This window comes from Phycodurus eques, chromosome 8, assembly GCF_024500275.1.
Source record: "Phycodurus eques isolate BA_2022a chromosome 8, UOR_Pequ_1.1, whole genome shotgun sequence".
Classification (NCBI taxonomy): domain Eukaryota; kingdom Metazoa; phylum Chordata; class Actinopteri; order Syngnathiformes; family Syngnathidae; genus Phycodurus; species Phycodurus eques.
Genome location: NC_084532.1, coordinates 23937190 through 23957755, shown reverse-complemented (window position 1 = coordinate 23957755; position 20566 = coordinate 23937190). Strand labels below are relative to the sequence as shown.

The window sequence follows — 20566 nt, the reverse complement described above, 5'->3', positions numbered from 1 at the left end:
TTTTGCAAGCATTAAATCCAAAATGAGTGAATTTGCATAAAAACATCCATCCATCCATTATCCTCACCGCTTATCCTCACTAGGGTGGTGGGTATGCTGGAGACTATCCCATCTAACTACGGGCAGATGCGGGGTATACTCTAAACTGGTCGCCAACCAATCGCAGTTAAACAAAGTTTATTAGTTTGAACATTAAATATCTTGTCATTCTAGTGTATTCAAGTGAATATATCTTGAAAATGATTGGAAAATCATTTTATTGTTACTTTGACACAATGTCCCAATTTTATTGGAATTGGGGTGTGAAAAACAGATTGACCGACTGCCTGAGTGAGCCATGTCAACATCTAATGAAGCTTGTCTGCCACTTGTCAGCAACCATCCCAAACCACTTTGCGTCCGACACAACACCGCCCACACAGAGCAGACGCCGCCGCCTCCTTCTGAGTCACCAACATTTCGAGTTAATATCAACTGCCACCCAAAGAGATTATTAAACCATCAGTGACAAACAGTCGAAGGCGTGCCAAGGCTATTTGGGTAGATTTTGAGCCAGGCTACTGGTTGGACGCTTACACACATGCAGACTGGTTGTAAGTTGTTGTCTGACACACTCACCAGGCGTACTTGCGTATGTGACTGCGCATTCCACGACAAAGTCTATGCATTCCTAATCGCCAGTCGCTTTAGAAGTCAATTCCTTTGTTTTTCTTGTATACTGGAGACATTTTGGTTTGAGACAAAAGTTCAGAATTCCAGCTTTTATTTTATGGTATTTACATCTAGATGTGTTAACTCAGGACAGAGGATATTTTGTTTGAAACCATCCACTTTTCAATTGAGCAAAAGTATTGGAACAGACATGGTTAAATTAACTTAAATTGAATAACATTTAATATTTGGTGGCATAACCCTTACATGCAATAACTGCATCAAGTCTGCGACCCATTGACTTCACCAGACTGTTGCATAATTCATTCAAAATGCTTTTCCAGGCCTTTACTGCAGCCTCTTTCAGTTCTTGTTTATTTCTGGGGGTTTCTCCCTTCAGTAGCTAAAATGCATGCTTTATTGGGTTAAGGTCCGGTGATTTACTTGGCCAACCTAAGACCTTCCACTTTTACCCACTGATGAAGTCCTTTGTTGTGTTGGCAGTGTGTTTTGGGTCATTGTTTTGTTGCATGATGAAGAGCTGCCTATTAGTTTGGATGCGTTTTTCTGAGAGGAAGTAACATTAACGCTAAGCTGATGTTAGTAATGTTGGAAAGAGTAATGTTAAAATCACCGTTAAAAAAATAATAAAAAATACATGTTAATACTTAACAGAAAAAGTGTTTGAATCAGTGGATGGTGTGGAATAATATAACACCTCTTGCCTACAATTGAAGCCTGGAAAAATCCTGTAACAGTCTTTATACACTGACCACAACATTGCAGTCAATTGAGAACCAACACAAGATCAGCATTTATATTTAAAAAAAAAAAAAAAAAAAAAAAAAAAAAAGTGCCTTTACAAAGTTGATAACTGAACTGGGTGTGACGGGTAACTAATGATTTACTCAAGCGTTGTTGTTTTATTGGATTATTATTCTAAAGTGGCCATAAAAACATGCCAATAGACCTCAGATGGTCATTCATTATACAGCCTTAATCCAATTTACTCCTGTGCATGTTTTGTTTGTCCCAAATCCAAGCACACAAATATGAGATTTAGGCTTTACACAATCAGGATTTTTGGGGCCAATCACAGTTTAAAAAACTGCTAACCGATCTGATCACAAGATGGAGGAATGTGTCTACTTAAATGACCTGTTCATTTACTGTATATACTTAATTGCTCAAAAACTATATTTACAATAAATAATGAATCTTTGTTCCTCTATTTATGCCAGTGAGGCATAGTGACAGACAGAACAAATGAATGGTCTTCTATTAGATGGCAGGAAGTAAATACAGTAATTAATGTATCTACTTTTGTGACATTTTTGTTTGCTGGTGTGCCGTGAGATTTTTCAATTGTAAAATATGTTCCTTGGCTCCATAAAGGTTGGAAATCACTGCTCGAGTTAAATCGTGTATTCTAATCTCATCAGGTCAAACCAACATTACATGACAGAAATAATGGGTGCTAACTTTCTGTAATTAAATTACTTCACCCACACCGAACTTTAGAGCATGATGAGACAGAACGGCGGCATGTTTACGTCCAACCGTTCGTGCTACCACTCTCTTGCTAGGCTACATAATGTTTTTGTTGCCTGCTTGTGAGCCGTATCGTATTAAAAGTCTCCAGCAAGCCTTAAACGAACATCCTCTCCTGTCCTGAGCACCGGTGACCACCAACACACGTTTTTCCCCATTTTGTCCTCATAATACATTCGGCACGATCCACTCTTGTTGCCGTCGCCACGGTAACGAGTGTATCCGATCGGTAAAATGACAAATGACAGTCTGATCCGGGCATTACGTGTTGTCTGTTCCACATCGCCGCCATGTTTTTTAATAACTTTATTGGCCGTCAGATATTTACAGGACTACGCCAAAAGACTAAAAATAAACTCTTTTGAATTCAAATATACTGTGCACGATGGCGACGTGGAGTAAATGTCTTGCGCAGCCGATCAATGACGTCATTGATCGGATCTGCGAATTATGACAAAGTCAATCAGCATAAAATGCTAATTATCGGCCGATATCCGATAAGGCCGATAAAATCGGCGTAAAGTCTGATGAGATTAGGGCAGTTTAGAGAAATTCTACAGAAATGTAGCTGTATTGCTTCCACGGAAAGGTCACAGAGTGGGGCAGTAAATGGGATTTGCCGTCGCTAAAGATATCATTCACACCTCAAGTGCCCCATGAGTGCCTCTTCTCAATTTGCTTGCATGTTTGCATAATGGCGCATCCACAAAATTTCACACATCCTGGCCATTTTGTCACAGTATTGAATGAAATACGCCTTAGGAAATTGCACTTTTCCTACTCATGCATATTCATCCAACTTTAAGAGTCCGTCTATCGATTTTCTATAGCGCTAGTCGACGTCAGGGTTGTGGGTGAGCTGATGTCTATGCTAGCCAACTTTGGCAGAGAGAAGCAGCGTACACCCTGGAGTGGTTGCCAGTCATTGGCAGTGCACATAATCGAGCGCAACAAGCAATTCTTCTCATGGACAAAGAAAATCCTAAATGTGTAACAAAGCTGGGAGAGCATTGCAAACTCCAGACAGGAAGGCCACAGCCCAGATTCAAACCCTGAACCTCATAACTTTAAGGCAGACTTACTAACCAGGCTAGATTTGATTGTCTGAAGCTCACACACAATCCTAATAAGGACAAGTGCTGTAGATGAATGGATCTTACAGCTAAGAACCAGGGTTCAAAGCTTCACAGAAGGATAAGAATAGCCTTCTAATGTTACAACACACCTCTGCTGGGTGTGTAAAGTAAACGCGCTATGCATGTTGCTTAGTCTGGCCGCAGCGGGACGTGATGAGTCGGGGAAGGTTGTCTTCGATGCACCAAAGTCAGGCGGGTAAAAAAGTGGGTCAGTGTGTTACGAAGAGGATGTGACAGCCCGCTAAAAGCTGTGTCCTCCTCTTCTTTTTCTTCCCAAGCACAGTGCCGCCTATGAGGTTGTTGATTACTACCTCCATCGGGGTTTGTTTAGCAGCAGAGCATCTTTATCAACGGAGCTTCATTCATTGATCTATTGACCTTAGAGGATCACACACACACACACGCAGACAATAGGTTACATTCAGTCACATGAGCTGTTACACTCACATGAGCGGTTACGCACAAATACACTCACAATGCCAGTTCCATACACTTGTTCACACACACGAATGATCTGTGACACTCACAATCCCTTTCACACCTGCCACACAACCTGATACAATCATGCACACACACACGCGCACATACATGACTTGTCACACTCAAACACACTCACTCTCTCACATTCAATAACGGAATGAATGTTGCACTTGCACACACACAAACACGACCTGTAATAGCACACACTCATGCACAACCTGTTACGCACACACGACCTTTTACACCCACATGACCTGTTACACACGTACAAATGCACACACAAACAACATGTGGCTACATGTCATAGCAGTTGGATACACCCTCATCAGTTCAGCTATAAAGCAGTGACGGGTGGCTCACTGACTGGTTCCCGCAGAGGCACCGTGTTGCACTCAAGTGTCGCCCACAGTGTAGCCAACGCTGCTGTGATTGTGTTAGCAACGAGAGACCTTTGCTCTTCATCTGAGCCCTCCATTCAGACCATAACGGCATTTCGCACACCACCACACAGCGAGGTTGATTTCCAAGTCGTTCTCGTTTCGAGTATTTTTGTGTGGAGTTAATTTGTTCCAGGCTCAAACACTAACTCGACAAGCAATGTAAGATTTTAACGGTGTCAATGTGTAAGGAGAAGCTGATCACTGTATAATAAAATGAATTATACTTGTACTGTATGCTCACTTGCAACTACTGAAAATGCAAACACTTCTAGGCCATAAAGATAAAACCTTTACAAAGTTAAGCAAATGGACAAACTGTCCATTAACGATACATAACCATCTATCCATTTTCTATCAGTCTGTCAGTTTCTGGCTCTGGGCAAGAGAAACGTACTGTAGTACACCCTGGCCTGGACCTAACTACAGCCGATCGAAGGCCGCATGTAGACAAACACCCATTCAGGGCCATCAGAAACTGATGCAAACACAGTGGTGATGTCAGAATTCCAGTAAATATTTGTATGAAAAACACCATGCCATATACATAAAACAAATGAAAACCAGTAAGTACGGCACTAAATGCCAACGAATTCTTGCTGGCCAGCAAAGTAGTTCATGGCGTGCCGTTCGTCACCTTAAAACGTCCTGCATACTGTGCAAATCCAGCAAACTCTGAAGGTTGTAAATCTCTATCCTGGCAGCCACTTGCACCGCGGGATGTGATTAAGCTTTTGATGAGGTCAAGAAGGCAACAGCAAATTAATGCAAAAGCTGAACTCCCGAAATACTAATTGTTTCCACAGAGCAATATGTCTGTGAGTACTGCTGGATGTATTGCGGTGTTCATTTACCATAATAGTTTGAAGATTTAAAATTGACAAATGGTAAATGAGGTAGAAAATACATGAATGTACCAATTTTGGGGAGAGACAAAAACGGTTAAAATAATAGCTTGAGGGTGGGGCTAGATTAAAGACTGGACCCACCCCTGGTTTAAAATGACTGCAATAGCGATGCTAATTTCCGTCAGCCCATCTATGGCATTTACCGTTGTATGTTAATATTTAAGTTTGCTGGCTTTTGTTAGGTTAATGATAATAGTGGTGATACTGTCTTGAAAGTAGATTGAATTAACATTTATGACCAATAAAAAAAAAAAACTTCATAAAAAGATAAATAACGAACAGTGGTTAGGATTTGGGTGAGTTAAAGAGAAGCTAAGAATAGATGAGAACATGATGTTACTGGGATCAGGAAAATGCATTAAGCCACATCAGTTTAAAGCTGGGAGTAGGGGGGCATTTTATAGTCTGAACTTCTCGGCAGAGGGGGAGTAAGTCACGTTGTTCAAGTCATAAGTAATTCCCAACCTTCAAGTTTCAAGCAAGTCCTTAGTTACTGTGGCAAAAATAAAGGACATCGAGTCACTACTAAATTTTAAGCAGATCGAGTCATTACTTGAGTTACGCAAATCATAAATCAAGTCTGATAACCTTGCTCAGTAACAACATATCTCAGTAAAGTTGGCAACCTAAGTCTTACTCGAGCGTCCCCCCAGCTCTGCTTCGCAGTAAATAAAAGATATGTCAACACGGTGCGAAGCTTATAAGGGGTGGCATGTGGCTGGGCGGGGCTGTGTGATTTGTTGCTCGGGGAGGCGTGCAGCGAGCCCAAGTTCAAGTCCACTAGCGCCCGATGAGAGCAACGCTGAAAGATGAATGAGGGAAACGGATGAAGCAGGAGGAGGAGGGGTGGTAATGGTGCAAGTGCACCGGAACAATGCAGGGCAGCGAGGCGGTCAGAGGAAACAAGATAGCATTTGGATGTTTTCCTCGATGACTCTCCGAAATTACTGCGAAAGTACGGTATAAGCTGTGTTTAGCTGTGTGTGCTGGCACTCCGCCAGGGACAAACAAGCCTAAATTTGGTCGTCTGACAGATAAAATGGGATGTGCAGTGACAAAGTGGCTGCTCACTGCCACACACTAGACATGGGTGTCAAACTGGTGGCCCGGGGGCCAGATCCAGCCCGCCACATCATTTTATGTGGCCCGTGAAATCATATCAAAATTGCTCATTGTGTTCTGGAGTACTACAATTGAGATATGTGCAAGCATTTTTTTTTGTTACCAATCCCCCTTTGAAAATAAATGTAATAGTTGAAAAACATGTTTTTATCGGCTTCTGATTTCAAAATGGGCTATTCATCAATGTGTTGTGTATACTGTATGTAATTACAGTATATGAGGTAATCTTTCATTCATATGGGTTCACAGTTGTAGCGGCCCTCCGAGGGAAGTCATGACTTACGATGTGGCCCGTGACAAAAATGAGTTTGACACCCCTGTACTAGAGGCTTTTTTTCCCCACACAGCATCTGGCCCCAATGCATGCAGACCAAACATGAAGTTTAATTCCTCAATTGCCCTTTATCCAGATATGCACTAAAACAAAATGTTTGCGTGAGTTGTGTCTTTTTTTTAATGTATGTACAGTGGATATAGAAAGTCTACATACCCCTGTTCAAATGCCAGGTTTTGTGATGTAAAAAAAGAGACCAAGATTAATAATTTCAAAACTTTTTCCACCACACCTGAACTTCATTTGGGGTTAATCAGAGATGCTTAAAAGTTTTAAATGAATAAAATTCCAATCATAAAAGGGCGTGTGCACTTCTGCAACCACATTATCTCAGTTTATTGTTACTTCCCCCTCACAACAAGATTTATTTTGGTTTCTGTTCAGTTGGACAGGTTATATGTCACAATAATGGTATAAAAAGTTTATAAATGATTTATATTGGCCTCATTTTTGCATTAAAAAAAACCTGCCAATCTTGGTCACCAATAAAGGAAAACGGTTGCTAATGCTGGGTTTTCAACTCTTTTAAGAGTGGTACCAATACTGTGCTCCTTTCATGGAGCAAAACACTACAAAAAAAATAGATCAATATTAAACTACTAAGGAGAAATTTGTTTCACCATTTAAGAGTTATTGGTTATACATACAGTATATAGATGTAACATTAAGCAAAACAATACAAAAAAGATTAGATTTTTTATTTTTTTTAAATAAGCGCTAAGAAATTCTAAATAGTTGGGGGGGGGGGAATAAAAAAAATTAAGATATGTTGTGCATTCTTTCCAAATTTAAAACTGTTCCCATCTCTTAACAGATCTGTGATCATGCTTTTCCATCAAAATATCCCAAGGAACAAAAATTACACAACACTAAGAGTTTACCCGCCCCCCCCCCACCCACCCAACCCCACCCCAAATGACGTCCGGCTTTTGTTATATGACGACTAAAGACAGAGTAACTTGTAAAGTCAAAAAACTAAAAACAGGCAGTGCAAACTGGACACACAGGCCCCCAAAAAGACAGACCAAGCAAGGATTGTATTTTCATTGTGGTAGAAACACTCCAACATCAAGTCCTCAGTTTATGACGGATTCAGGTTATACTACTGAGTCAACAAGTTCTAACTTGCGTACAAATTCGGGTTACGTCGCCACCGTAATGCAATCATCTCTTCATCATCATCAGTAGCAGATCGTTTGTCCAGCCTAGCTGCCAAGTCATGGAGAACCCCGGTGTAGCGTCATAATCTGGCAAAATTCTGAAAGTGCATTCTCACAGACATGTTCAGAAATAAGCAGCTCACAACAGATGTACTTGGTTATTTAATTTCACACTTGATGGGTAGGCAGGCATTCAAGACACTAAACCATGTGTATACATCAATTAAAAAGTCAATTTTACATAGTATGTCCCATTTGAGCGAACAGTACAGACGCAGTACAGCTCCACACAACAGCAAACTACAACCAAATCAAATCAGACAGATACAGTACTTGTATCAGACCTGAGGAACAAAATCTCAGATCGACAAAGCCGACTGGAGGTGTTTATTCTTGCACCCTCCCAGTGGAACTCGAGACGGACACTCGGCTTTTCCCAGGACGAGGTTTCTGGGTGGGCCCTCGGGGCTCTTGTGTAAGACATAAATTTAAAGAGGCACGGCGTGTTTCAACCTGACAGACCTTATAATTATGTTCAGGGCTCAACACACAAAAAAAACGGATCTGATGCAACAAAGCCTTCTTTCTCGAGCCTTCCCATCAAGTTCAAAAAGGCGGAAACTGTGAACACCTTTGCCAAGGATGGACAATAAAAAAAACTCCAAAAACATTTCTTATGTTGTAAAAACGTTGCTTAAAGGACTTTAAGGCATAAACTAGGATGAAGTTACGAAAGAGACTTTGTTGCATGATTTGAGATATTTAGTGTTTTGAGTTAGTAGCGTGGTCACGTAACAAATTTAACAAGTCAAGGTACCACTATATTAATATAGGCAGTGGTAAATGTTTTTAGCCAGGAGTCAATAACTTGCAGGGTTTTTTTTCGCTATTTGTGGCAGGGCACCGTCCCTTACCCCTTGCGAAGGGTGGGGGTTGACTGTCAAGCGCTGAATCTTACTGCATATTGCTGCATTAACGAAGAGTTTACGTTATGTGGAGACTGCATCTTTAACGACTGGCGTTCGAGTGTGCTTGGGTTCTTCCTGTTTCGCTATAATAATCCTTTTAATTATATTTTGAACTCCAGTTTCACATATATTCAAGGGATATAGGCCACAAATCATCTCTAATATTTAACAGCAATATCTACAGTCTCTTGCAGCGAAGAGATGGCCTCATTTAAGTCGGCTTACTCAGCTCAGATCCTTCAATAAATAATGCAGCAGTCAAAAAGAGCCTGTTTGGGTGCAAAGCTGCTGTAGGTTGGTAATGTCAGTCTCAATCCTGTGAGCATTACAAGAAAACAACTTGGAATACAGGGTTGATATACCCTTTTAGATTTAATATCAGCACCTTACCGTTGTGCTAAATTGCATGTATAACATTATTTGATAACAGGAGTAAAAGATGGCGACCTTCACATGGCTCTCCCTATAAGGCAGTGGTTCTTAAACTGTCCAAGAGCTGTAGCTTGGGGGAATCTGAAAAATAATTTTCAGTAAATTGTATCATTTTAAAACGTACATACCTGCATGATGAACAAATTACTCCTCCCTAGTTTAGCTTTGGGCTAAATAAAGCTGTAATATGATTGTGATGTATCACTCATCCAACCTTGTACCCCTTATCCTCACTTGCTGGTGTACTGGGGCCTAACCCAGCTGACTTCGGGCAAGAGTACATCCTAGACTGGTCATCAGCCAATCACAGGTGACAGCTCATATAGTCGCATAAATCTGACGTATGCATGAATAAAGTCTCTCTCGCGTTGTTGTATTTTTTTTTATGTTGTTTATTTGTTAAACTATATTAAACTTTACCTTTGATGTCATTATAAAGTCTTATGACTATCTTGGAAAAACAACTATTCTGATAAGATTACGACTATCAACAATGTCTTTGGTCTTATAAAAATATACTCTGTAAAAAAGGACTTTATTTTTATGACATTACAACATTAAAATGTATTATATATTAAAAATGGGCAGCTTTTTAATTTATATGGCATTTAGGGGGTACACATGGAACTGAGATGGGGGTCAATTAAAAAAAACTAATAATAAATAAAATACAATTTAAAAAAGAATCTCTCCACTGTAAGGGGTCCGCTTGTACCAAAAAGTTTGGGAACCCCAGCTGTAAGGCCTTCGATACGCCGAGCCGAACAGGACTGAAGTGGACAATTGTAAATAAATGACGGCTGACACACCAAGCAATTGAGCACCGTGCAGCAGCACCAACGTAAAAACTGTGACCCTATATCGGAGTTTGAGGCTCAGCATACAATATACTGCTGTTTTGTGTGTGTGTGTGTGTGTGTATATATATATATATATATATATATTTTTTTTTTTTTTAACTGGATTGCCACAAAGAGAGGAAGCATGCGACAGTAAAGGAGAATGTGCCGGTATTTTGAGAGGCTGTTGGCGCTGATCGATATCACACCATATTCTGACCTCCTCCCGTGCATTTTGGTGGAAGATACACTCTCACAAACGCTCTCCTTTGCTTTCTCGCCACAGGTACAAATAAAATTATAAATATTGTTACATATTATGCTAAAACACTAAATCTATGTATGCTGTATTGGTATGGCATGGAGGTGGCAACCGGCTGGCTGGGTCTCGCTTTTACGCAAAGAACGCACCCAGCCGTAGGAAGGCCTTCAACTATAACTTGTTGTCGACACTTGAAATTCATTGCTTTTTGAAAGGTCAGTTTTGATCTCAGATCACTTTGAAGCTGCTTAATAGAAGAATACAGCAAATCACAAGCCTCGAGTATCTGCGCACGCACAAACATAGACACACAGCACAACACGCACAACTTCCTCTAAAGTGGCATCGCCTGGTCTCCAGGGTCTGATTAAACACACAATTACAACTTGCAACACAAAAGGCAGCCGCACCGCTACTGGGAATGTACAGACAGGTCACAAGCAAGATTCAATCCACTGTCATTTAAAATAATATAAATAAAACACACAAAAAGTCAACCACAGCAGTTGCTTTCAAGTTGTTTCAAGCGAATCAGAAAGCGCACTGAAGCTTGCACTTTTGCCACACACAAATCACAAAGCAACATTTGTGTGTGTGTGTGTGTGTGTGTGTCATCACAAGTACTAAGAGGAGTAAGAACATGCTATTTTTTTCCCCACTCATCATGCGTGGGGTCTATTACATTTAAAAAATAAAAATCAGTTAAGATGTTAAAAAGCAGTGTGTGTGTACCTAGAGTTAGTTTACACAAGCTAACCAGGAAATACAAGATATTCAACAAGGACTAACGTCCAAAAACGAGTATTTAACACAAAACGTCACATATCATGACGCTTTCAACTGTGCCGTTTTGAGGCTGGTTGAACTCCAAATTTCACCACTTTTGTGAAGCTGCGACTCACGAGTGAGAGAGACGAGACGATGAGGAGATCATTCTCCTAATGTGGACATGTTCGTGAGAGAGAGAGTCCCATTCTCATCCCATCAGATAGCAACTATGAAAGATTGAGTTCTTTTTGTGTCTGTCAGTGTGTGTGTGTGTGTGTGTGTGTTAGTGTGCGTGTGTAGGAAATGGATGAGGCACAACAGCTGAGACTTGAAGGGAAACAGCTGTATCACTTCTACTTCGCCCCCCTAAATAAGCCCCTTGCACCCATTGCTAACCCTCCTATTCCGCCAAGCAGCTCAGCCAGGGGCAACACACGCGCGCTCATGCACAAGTTTACAGAGACAGACACACACACATGGGCAATCACAGACAGACAAACACACAATATTACACGAGACGCACAAACCCACGTACAAAATCATGTGCACAAGCGAGCGCACACACACCCCACACACAATCAATCACGTGCACAAAATGACCCTCACCTCGCAGACACACATGCATGCACACACAAGCACGCACGAGACTCCGTGTTGCAGCCTGAAAAGAAGACTACACCCAGTCAGCATGTGTGTCCATACGTTGGTCTGTTGACCAAAAATAGGAAAGACTGTTTCTTGCCACAGCGTCACCCTCTACTCCTCCAAAGTACCCCTAACTCTCCCTGCTTTAGACCATTGTTGTTTCAAAAAACAAAAAAAACATCCCGATACACGGGAGAATCAAACTCAGTTTTCTATTATATAAATGTGCAATCAAATTCTCAACCTTTTATTATTGTTTGTAAACATATCCCTGCCATATTGCCATGATCAGCAAGGCTGGGTGGAGATCCATAGCCATTTTCAAGAAATGGTTCGGAGTCTGGGAACAATGTATCTGAAGCACTGTCAGGGCAAAAAAGACAAAAAGGTAAGCAGAGCTGCATGGAGTTTTTTGGGATGCACAGATTAGTGTTGATCACATGGATGTTCGGTAAAGTTGTTGATGCTGTAGTGGTGTAAGGAAAGGCGGTTGGCAGGGTTATTTGTGTTAGCCCATGGATGGATGGATAAATAGATAAAGAACCCTGAATGTTTTAAGCCAATGCTGATATGCGTCAAAATACTAATAATTGGTCCAGCTGATAATTGGTCTCTCTCTATTATTAAGACCCCTAGAATCTATTTCAAATTGTGAAAAATAGCTCAATATGTCACACACTCTTTGACTTTTGAGTACTTTTTCTAATTAAAATTGGTTGGGTTTAAATTTTTTTGTGTACTTAGTTGATATGCTTGTTTAACCGCCACCTCGTGTTTAGACAAGTTGAGCATTTGGAATATGCACATATGAGAGATTAAATACATCATTCATTCTTAAGTGTTCAATCATAAAGTTCAGTTTAAAAAACATTTATACATAGTTTCCATCTTATTATCTTAATCCCTGTAGACCTAATTACAGTGATGTTGTTTGTGGTGCAATGTCTTGCCACCAACAAAAGTGCTGGATCATATCCTGAAAAGGAAAATGCAGCTTTTTCCCCACACCCTGCAGATATTTAGTTTGGCTGACACATTTTCAATTCCTCATTAACAACCTTTCTTAACTGAGCTCATGTGACCGAGTGTAGAAATATTGTTTTTAAAAGTGTGCACTGATGTGTCAAATTAAGTACGTTTGTGTACATATTGAAGTAACGCTACTGCTATATAAGGGGTATAGTGGTGATAAGATACAATCCCAATTAAGTTGGGACGTTGTGTTAAACATAAATAAAAACAGAATAGAGTGTTATGCAAATCATGTCCAACCTATATTTGATTGAATACACTCCAAAGACAAGATATTTAATATTCAAACTGATAAACTTTGTTTTTAGCAAATAATCATTAACTTGGAATTTTATGGTTGTAACACGTTCCAAAAATAGCTGGGAAAGGTGGCAAAAAAGACAGTTGCTCATCAAACACCTGTTTGGAACATCCCACAGGTTAACAGGCTAATTAGGAACAGATGGCTGCCATGATTGGGTATAAAAGGAGCTTCCCTGAGTTGCGCAGTCATTCACAAGCAAAGATGGGACGAGGTTCACCTCTCGGTGAACAAGTGCGTGAGAAAATAGTCGAAGAGTTTAAGGACAATGTTTCTCAACGTATAATTGCAAGGAATTTAGGGATTTCATCATCTACGATCCATATCATCATCATCAAAAGGTTCAGAGAATCAGGAGAAAAAAAAAAGAAAACACGGCACTGCATCAAAAAACGACATCAATGTGTTAAGGATATCACCACATGGGCTCAGGAACACTTCATAAAACCAATGTCAGTAAATATAGTTCAGCGCTACATCCGTAAGTGCAACTTGAAACTCGACTATGCAAAGCAAAAGCCATTTATCAACAACACCCAGAAATGCCGCCGGCTTCTCTGGGCCCGAGCTCATCCAAGATGGACTGATACAAAGTGGAAAAGTGTTCTGTGGTCTGACGAGTCCACATTTCAAATAGTTTTGGGAAATTGTGGATGTCGTGTCCTCCGGGCCAAAGAGGAAAAGAACCATCCGGACTGTTATGGACGCAAAGTTCAAAAGCCAGCATCTGTGATGGTATGGGGCTGTGTTTGTCCCAATGGTAACTTACACGTCTGTGAAGGCACTATTGCTGAAACGTACATACAGGTTTTGGAGAAACATATGCTGCCATCCAAGCAATGTCTTTTTCATGGACGCCCCTGCTTATTTCAGAAAGACAACGCCAAACCACATTATGCACGTGTTACAACAGCGTGGCTTCGTAGCAAAAGAGTGCAGGTACTAGACTGGCATGCCTGCAGTCCAGACCCGTCTCCCATTGGAAATGTGTGGTGCATTATGAAGCGTAAAATACGACAACAGAGACCCCGGACTGTTGAACAGCTGAAGCTGTACATCAAGCAAAAATGGGAAAGAATTCCACCTACAAAGCTTCAACAATTAGTGTCCTCAATTCCAAAATGTTTATTGAATATTGTTAAAAGAAAAGGTGATGTAACACAGTGGTAAACATGACCCTGTCCCAGCTTTTTTGCAACGTGTTGCAGCCATAAAATTCAAGGTTAATGATTATTTACTAAAAACAAAAAGTTGATCAGTTTGAACACTAAATATCTTGTCTTTGTAGTGTATTCAATTAAACATGACAAACATTTCGAACATGATTTGCAAATCATTGTATTCTGTTTTTATTTATGTTTAACACAACGTCCCAACTTGGAGTTGTACAAACTACTTCCAAATCCCCACAATATTCTGGTACTCCTATGGTTAAGGCTTCATTAAGGGTTGGCACCTCGCTCAGTGGCCAATTTCAAAATAAAAGCTTAAAAGGCATTGATCTCCAGTGTAGTAATAGATGAAGCTGTTCTTGGCACATTGGCAGAGACCGAGTGTGTCACAGTACAGCTGCCTTGACTTCATCTTTTCGGTTGGGCTGCCAAGCATAACTAAATCCTAACGTTTAATATTTGCATTACATATATTATTGTTTACTTGCTGTTGATGCCTGTGGAGTTGTTTACCTGCAATTTGGGTATCTGCACATACAGATTGTTGTTCACCAAATGTAATCCCAGCAATTTCCAATGAGTGACTTTAAATGTACATGAAAAAAAATTAAATATAGCCATTAAATTGGAATGGGGCTCTTGGACCTGCACTGTAAATCCCCACCTGCCAAGACTAACAAAACGGGTTGTACAAGTCGCACAAACCTGAATGGAGTTTTTGGATGACACGGAGATTTGCCTAATGTAAATGATCTGGACGAGCGGGACTGGAAGAAGACGAGGAGTTAGTGTGGGATAAAAGCTTAGCTGGGTAGAGCCTTGTCTTACACGGTTTACTTAAGGCCCAAAAGGAATAAAAGTGGCCCAGACGTTGCGTTAAAAATTGTGTTTGTCTCAAACGGGTCTATTGTCTTTAGTGGGAGCCAGGTCACAAGTTTCCATGACATAGGCCGAGCTGCTGCGCTCTCGCTTTAGCTCAACTCAAGATTTCAGATAGTTGACGCTGCGCGTTACCAGCACCTGATACTACATATGGGGGTAGTGGAAGGGAGCAGCGTTTGTCTGTTTATGTACAGTAGGGCGAGTCAGTGGGCTTCACTTGTGAATGTGAGCTTGAAATGTTACCTCCAAAATTAGAGATAAAAATGGCATGAACATTTTATCATAACCCAAATTATCACCATTATTGGCCATTATATAGCAGTTGAAAAACGTTTTCATCCATCCGGCTCCAAGTCAGGGGTGGACAACGTATGGCCAGTTGGCCGCGTATGACCCACCCCGTTCTTTAATCCATCCCACTGAGCATTTACATTAAGATCCCTATAACATCTGTTGTATTAATTTGGACATTTATGCCAAAAAGTGGTTAATTAAGATGTAATTCTTTTTTATTTATTTATTTATTTTTTAAATCCTCAACCGAGTAGCAGAAACATCTCCCATATGGCTGACCTAAATGAGCTTGGACGGTCCACAATTTCAGGTTTATTTGTTGTATTAGCCATGCTTCCTCCTCTCCGCTGCACCACTTTGCGTAGTTGAACTAGCATTAGCAGTAGGCACAGATTTACTCAATCTGGTCTAATGTCTATCACAGGAAAAAGTAGTGGCATCATCGCATGACATGCAGGTGGAGAAGACTTGTTCAATAGTTTTATCTGCAAACCAGGCTGACGTTTTTAAATTATCTTTAAAAAAAAAATTACATTGGTGGCACTGGGAGCTCATTTTGCTATACCTGGATTGGAGGCTCAAACTCTCAGAGTTGGCATGGGCATGTCACAATTCGGTAACATCTGTTTTGTGTTTCAAGATTACTCAAGTTTTGATACCACATACGGTTTTGACACAGGCTCAAATAAAATGTAAACCATTTTTTAACATATTTTACATCCACATTTTAAACATTATTTGTTGCTTTATCCATGAATGGCGTGGCCCTTTAAACATCAAATTGAGCACAAAGTTTTCCCACACATTTCAACTCATGAATATGAGTTTAGCTACATAAAAACTTTTAAAAAGGACTTTATGTCAACTCAAGCACTTCCTCCAGGTTTTAGTGATTCTAAATGCTATTCAAGGGCTGAAGTCAGGGATAACTGGGCTTCAGGGATTAGTCTCCATTTTCTCTGCACTGGTTGTGGTTTTTCTCATGGATCAAAATTCTTTGTTTACAGGCACAGACATAGCTATCGTAAAACCAGCCAGTCCCAGCTTCATACAGGCGCCATTCACTTGCAGTCTGGACACGGAAGGGGTGAACATCTCCCGCTGTAACCTAACACCGAAAAAGTCGATAGATTAGTTACTTTTTTGTGAAAGAGTTATTCAAGTGGTCTGAAGCATCATCACTCTCCCTTGCTTCCCTTAAAAGGGTCATACACATTATGCTGAACACTCTAGTAAAATTAATAAAAATTGGAAACCATAAGGTTAATTATTTGAATTGTTATCACGGTTTACCGGTAATCTGTTCCATCCCCAGCTCAAACACAATCTACACATGCATGCTGAGCAGAGATAAAACTTCCGTCTCTCCAATCATTCCAGATACGCCACATTGCTCAGCAGCTCAGAGGTGTCAAGTGGAATGGAACACTCATAGCTGACATTCTGCTTGCCGTAAAAGGCTTACCGGGCCGAGCCCTGAATTCACCGTTCACCCTATGACCAGGACACCAAAAGCCTGTCCAACCAACAGGGAAGTTTATTTCCCTTTGCTTTTTATAACAGTGTAACAGCACTTGTTCCCGGTACCACACATAGCATACTGTGTAAGGGACAAGGAGTGGGACTGCCTTGCGTTCTAGCTAGGATTGCGAACGATAAACCGATGCGGCCAGATATCCGCTCGTAAAGGCGAGAGGTATGACTATATCGATAGCAGACTCCACCAGGAATTCTTAGATACATCGGTGGTAGGGCTGTGGACCGGATATCATGAGGCTAGGAATTGGTTGCCTAAGGCTTTATGATTTTCAACTCGCACTGTGCTCCCCAGGTAACGTCATGTTTACAACCAAACACAGCAGTAGTGGATACTAGCGACACTACTAGTTTAACTACATTTCTCTGTAGCGTCACTATTATTTCAACATCAAATAGCTTTTCAGTAGTTAAGCTACTTTCGTGGTCACAGCGATAGCAAAGTAACATTCCCCCAGCGGCTGTAAACATTGAATGCAACGTCATGTTACGTACCTTCTCAAGTCTGCTGTCGACACCGGGGGCGAAATGTGCGCCACAGATCCAAACATACAGACAATATGGCAAAGGTAGATGCATCTCGGCTATTCCCATTGATTACAACTCAGCAGACTAATGCTTCTCGAGTCCTCACAGTCAATTTATACGTTCCAGTGTTGGTACTGTACGACCCTAAAAAGAAACTTCCGGGAGGACACACAGCCAGGTATATCCCAAAGCTGTCACCAGTTGAACTAAGCTAGTCATCACTACTTAAAAGTTCAAAAAGTCAGTCAGCACTCAGCAAGCAGAAAAAAGCAATGCGTGTGCGCAGTGGTGGTCCTAACTTGAATGGCTAGGACTGGCTGGAAGGCTTTGCGGTTAGCAACATGCTTTTGACAAAGTCAATCTTGTTAACTCGTTTGAAATGGCACGCCAATAGTGGGTCAAACTGTTTCTGTCCCAAATATAAAATGTCTAAGAAATTTAATTTTAAAGATAAGTCAGTTTAAGGTATTAATATATAATATATTGAAAATGATTTCAAACATTTAAGATGCAAAGGTTGCTGGGCTTTGCTAGATTCACATGAACCTTATGCAATAACTCAACGCAGTTGTCAATTGCCGTTGTGTCCAGACTTAAGGGATATCCTGTGTATGATTGTGTTTTTTATTTCACAAAATACATAACTATGACTATTTGGGAAGGTTTCATTTGTTGGAGTACTTAAAGCTACAGTAGCTGTTTGCATTTTGTTTCATTTAAATGTCATTAAATGTGTTTCCTATTTACAGAAAAGCACAAAGATAAACACTGATGTTCCCCATGTTGTTTCCTTACTGTATCCAATGTGAACCTAACCATGAACGTAAAACCAAGGTATGTACAGAACCCTGATTTTTTTCTGTACCCTTAGACCGTTACAACACACTAAATTACCTGTGAAATGATTCTGCCTCGTGTCGCCGCATTACCTTACACACATGGGCTCAAGAAAAATGTGCGAGGGAGGAAAGAGGAAAAAGACAAATGTACAGCATGCCGCACTTCATATACAACCAACTCAACTAAATTTGGCACAAGAAAAAGAAACGCTGCAGCGGATACCACATGAAAAATGCACGGCGGCGTCTTATGCGAGCAAAAAGATAGATGGTGAAACAGTGCCAGTCTCTGAGAGTCCCCTCAAGTGAAAGCTAGTGTGTGCAGGCTTTACATCTGACCTCCTTCCCACACATACGCAAAAAATAAAACTAAGTGTCCACAACACTAGCTTCCGGCAACCGCCTACAAAACCTCACGTACAACCCCAATTCCAATGAAGTTGGGACGTTGTGTTAAACATAAATACAAACAGAATACAATGATTTGCAAATCATGTTCGACCTATATTTAATTGAATACACTATAAAGACAAGATATTTAATGTTCAAACTGATCAACGTTATTGCTTTAGCAAATAATCATTAACTTATAATTTTATGGCTGCAACACGTTCCAAAAAAGCTGGTACAGGGTCATGTTTACCACTGTGTTACATCACCTTTTCTTTTAACAACATTCAATAAACGTGTGGGAACTGAAGACACTAATTGTTGAAGCTTTGTAGGTGGGATTCTTTCCCATTCTTGCTTGATGTACAGCTTCAGCTGTTCAACAGTCTGGGGTCTCCGTTGTCGTTGTCTTTTATACCCAATCATAGTACAAACCTCTTCCCAATTAGCCTGTTCACATGTCGGATGTTCCAAACAGGTGTTTGATGAGCATTCCTCAACTTTCTCAGTCTTTTTTGGAACGTGTTGCACCTATAAAATTCTAAGTTAATCATTATTTGCTAAAAACAATAAAGTTTATCAATATATTTAATATTGTCTTTGTAGTGTATCAATTAAATATAGGTCGCACATGATTTGCAAATCATTGCACTCTGTTTTTATTTATGTTTAACACAACGTCCCAACTTCATTGGAATTGGGGTTGTAAGAAAGTCATCCTCGCCTAATAGAAATGATGATACAAATACGCTGTGTGACTTTGCACCTCCGTTTATGCAGAACTGAGGTGCCAGACGCATGTTGAACGTTACCCTGGCAACTGAGCAGCCGTATTATCAGTCGGGATTGGGGGTGGAGGTAATAGGGGGTCATATTGCGGAACCAAAAACGCCTTTGGGATACGCACTGAATGGCCTCCTGAAGGATGCTCAAAGCAATCGAAGAGAATGCAAACCAGCCAGCTGCATTAAGATTTGATCATACTCTGGTCCACTTTAAGGACATTTTGTTTTCTACCACCAAAAAGGACACTTTCTTGTCCATTTTGGAAACATTCTAACCCATTTTGAGGGCATTATTCTGTTACACTTCATTCCTCAAAGTGAACTAGTGGACCATCTCACATTTTGTTTTACTTTGCAGGAATTCTGGTCGACCTGTGGGATTGGCGGATCGTCCTGTTCCATTAAAAAGGACATTCGGGTCCACTTTAAAAATATTCTAATCCACGAGGAATTAGAATGTTAGAAAGGAATCCCTTTAAGTCACATCAGTGTTGTATATTCCATCAATACTGCGAACGCAAGTATACAAATTTTATTTATTATTACTGAAAGGAAATAAAGAAAGTCGAAATTTATGGACATTCTTGTTCACTTTCTGCTTTATTTTTGTGTCATTCTGATCCACTTCGCGGACATTAGTGAAAAAGTATTTTCCCTAAGTGGACCAGAATGTCCCATTTTGTTCCACTTTGATGACATTCTGGTCCACTGTTTCCCTGAAAGTGAACCAAAAGATCCTCAAAATGGACCAGGATGTCACATTTTGCCATTTATCTTTTACTTTGGGAACATTCTGGTCCACTTTCAGGACACTGATTCACTTTTTTTTTTCCTAAAAGTGAACCAAAAGGTCATAGAAGTGGGCCAGAATGCCACAATTTGTTCACTACGACATTCTGGCACACTTTGGGAAAACCCCACTATATTCTTGTAGGACATTTAACATGAGTCAAGGCGTGTAATGATGCAATGCAGGGAATACTGTAGATAAGCTCAAATTGAGAAACTGCAGAGGTTGAACTTGATGACGCCAAAATCCCTACTGTGTTTGATCCTTTCCTCTCATATACATACACAAGGCTCTGGTGCGGAGTTTCATTTCACACACACACAC

The 20566-nt window shown here is 40.5% G+C and overlaps 1 protein-coding gene across 4 annotated transcripts in view; it reads right to left on the bottom strand.

The window, feature by feature from the left end:
* The window catches only part of ralgps2 (Ral GEF with PH domain and SH3 binding motif 2), an 86096-nt gene that overhangs the window by 60832 nt on the left and 4698 nt on the right, over positions 1-20566 (bottom strand). Inside the window, exon 1 of one of the 4 annotated variants that reach the window (XM_061682842.1) lies at positions 17406-17676. The exons of the other annotated variants lie outside the window; for them this stretch is intronic. The gene's annotated coding sequence lies outside the window, so the exon portion shown is untranslated. Of the gene's footprint in view, positions 1-17405; positions 17677-20566 lie in introns of those variants that run through there. 4 annotated transcript variants of the gene reach the window in all.